The following is a 3,114-nucleotide window of genomic DNA, read 5'->3' as shown; positions in this document are numbered from 1 at the left end:
GAAACGGTGAAGCTCTTGGTGAAGTTACTTCCACTGATGTGACTGTTGCCGATGATAAGATATTTACTGATGAAGCAGATGAACTCCACATGAAGCAGAAGCCAACAAGACGGAGACCAGTACGGAAGAAGATACGTCCCGTAAAATTAAGAGACTTTTTTGAATTGTAATTTTGTGTTTGTAATTCGGTACATTTAATTAAGTTATTGTTAAATGTTATTGGTTTATTGTATATGGTTATTGTTCGGGACGAACAATACTAAGGAAGGGGCAGTGTTGCATAAGCGAAGTCACATGACTAGTGTTACGCCACGTTTCTAGAACTATCCTGTACCTTGGCGAATGCTCTAGCATTTACTAGATATAGGGTAGTCTGGTATATAAAAGAGGGTGACAACGTGACGCAATAGTGTGTGTGTGGGTAGTGCGTAATTGAATTGCAGTCACAGGGTATTGTTGAAGTTAACGTTCGTTCGTTATAGTGTTTGTTTTAGCGCGAATATTGAAATTAAGTGTATCGTAAAGTTATATTCGGAAAGAATAAACCAGTTTTATTAAGTAATGACTTGTGTCGCTAAAGTTTCGTCGGAACGAAGTTACGGAAAGTTAATTAACAAACGGAAACGTAACAATATTAATTTTTATCCAAACTAATACTAGAAATAAGCAGTAGTTATATTCCTTCTTTACTTATGTTTTAACTTTAACATCTTTAATAATTAAATTCTTTCACAGAATAAATTCAAAATACACTAAGATGATAGTGTTTTGATTTATGAATTGTAAACACTGATTATTTTAGGTTTAATTGTGAGTTACTATAGTCTCGCCTCACTAAACGGTCCTTGACTGATAAGGAAGACCAACTCACTTTCTAAAAAAACGTTTATATTTTATTTGTTTGTTTGTAGTTAAGCACAATGCTATACAATGGGCTATCTGTGCTGTGGCCACTACTGGTATCGAAACTCGGTTTTAGCGTTATAAGCCTTCACACTTACCGCTGAGCCACTGGATGGAAAACGTTTAGATTAGGTATGTTTTGGAAATTGATACGTTTGTATTTTATCTGTCTATCTTTCCAGACTTAACCACATTAATCTGTTTTTCTTTGCTTGAAATATACAACCACTGTTATTTTTTTCCTTTAAAATTTTCATGGACATTAATCTCTTCTTTGCTGTTAATCTCTTTCCTTCCTTATGAAGTATGCTACTACCTAGCCTAAACTTTTTGATAAAAATCACAATAACTGAAGGTTTTTTTTCTCGACATTTCTCTTAGTTTGTCCATTGGGAATTCAAAATCAGAAGCGTCTAAAATAGCACTTGGAGACATTCCACAAGTCACTGCCCAAGAGGCCTTTTGTTGAATGCCAAAACTCGTCAGTTGGGCTGGACGATAAAAGACATTTTTTTTTATCGTTATCTCATTGCAGTCTCTCAGAAGAACTGGTGGGCCAACAGAGGGTTACGCACTCTCTTCAGCTGAGACAATGAACTTCTAATAGGCAGAGATGCGTATAATGTGCTGGTTAAGAGATGAGTTACAGAAATTGAGCAGTGATTGATAAATAATATCACATTTAGAAAATAAAAATATGTGCTATAATGTCCGTGGGACAACTTAATCATTTCAAATATATTATTGCATCATTGTGTTAGATAAATATAGCAAGGGAAAAGGAAGTAGCTTCCTTGGAGAATAAACCTTTTTTTGCTGAGCAAGTCGTCAGTATTTGACTTTTAAAACTTCGAGTGATATATCGCGTACCAAGTTATAGAATATGCTTAACGACAGGCTGATACGATCATACAGTTCAATAGAATGACGAGGTAACTTGACGTGAAAGACTAGACGAAAAGCAAGACGCTGCAAGGTCTGTGGACGATTATTAAAGGAAGAGTAGGCTAAATTCCAGGAAGTGTGACCGCAGGTAAGACAGAGGCGAACTCTTTCTCTACGGGTGCTCTTTGCTGCGCATGACACAAGGTTTTAGTGTCTTATATTCAAAATTTTATTATACTACTTTTTGTTTATGTTATACCAATTAGAATAGCATAAAGTCTTACCTAATAATCCATGTTTTAATAATATACAAGTTTTAAGTTTTAATTCTACAAGGAAATATATTAAAAAATCCTGAATTTCTACTATTGCGACGCACGTGACACTTTTTGTCTTAACATGTCATCATCCCTGTTTTAACCAATACCCCTCGAAAATGTACGAAATTAAACGTAAAATACTCTCTATAAAATCATTAATGCTCAAATAAACCATAATCTTTATGGCCTTGAATTATTTTGTTTGGTTACAGAGCTATCTAATAGAAAATCAGACCCCTCCTGCCACACCTACTTGTCACATCATCTCTTTCACAATTCTTGATTGTTCTCTCTTACATTTCATTATATATTACCTATTACCAATAGAAAGTCAAGGTTTCATCTATCAAATGGCGTATTGTTTAAGGTTGAGTTCTGAACAGATAACCGTCAATTTCACTCGTAGTAGCACATCGTTCCAGTGGGAAAGTTAACGACTAGCTTGGATGAATTTGTAACGGCTTTTGTCGCCTAGTTAGAAAGCCAGGAAAATTTTTAGAAGTAAGCAAATTTTTCTACTTTTTGCATGTTATTAGTCTACATTCTTTGGTGTATTACTTAATTAAATAAAAATTCTTAAGTGTTTTACTATAATCACTAAAAAAATCAAGCTTAACTCTCTTCGACAATCGAGGGCAAGAAAAATGAATATTGGGTAAGTGCTTTATTTTTTGTTTTTCATATTTATTCTTTATTTATTATTAGAAAAGTAACTAAAATTAAAAGTACGAATCTTTTTAAGTTATTTAAGACTAGATTAGGTAAAATACGTAATAATAATAATATAATTGAAATGGTTCACGAGGCACGCACTCGAGCAGCTCATGGGTAATATAATTCGATAGCATAACATGAGCTCCACGTTCCCCAAGTAATTTACAACTTATAATAGCAGTTAGACACGGTTCAAAGTGTAATAAAAAGGGGCAATAAAACAATAAAATTTAATTATAGATAGATGTATAATGTTACGAACTAAGAGCTACTTAAGATAAACTAATGTAGT

General features: G+C 33.7%; 1 protein-coding gene across 1 annotated transcript in view; it reads left to right on the top strand.

Moving 5' to 3' along the window:
• Positions 1-3,114, top strand: part of LOC106464429 (growth hormone secretagogue receptor type 1-like) — a 107,934-nt gene that overhangs the window by 49,978 nt on the left and 54,842 nt on the right. The gene's annotated exons all lie outside the window — the stretch shown is intronic.

Source organism: Limulus polyphemus, unplaced genomic scaffold (genome assembly GCF_000517525.1).
Source record: "Limulus polyphemus unplaced genomic scaffold, Limulus_polyphemus-2.1.2 Scaffold1651, whole genome shotgun sequence".
Classification (NCBI taxonomy): Eukaryota; Metazoa; Arthropoda; class Merostomata; order Xiphosura; family Limulidae; genus Limulus; species Limulus polyphemus.
This window is presented reverse-complemented; position numbering and strand designations above follow the sequence as displayed.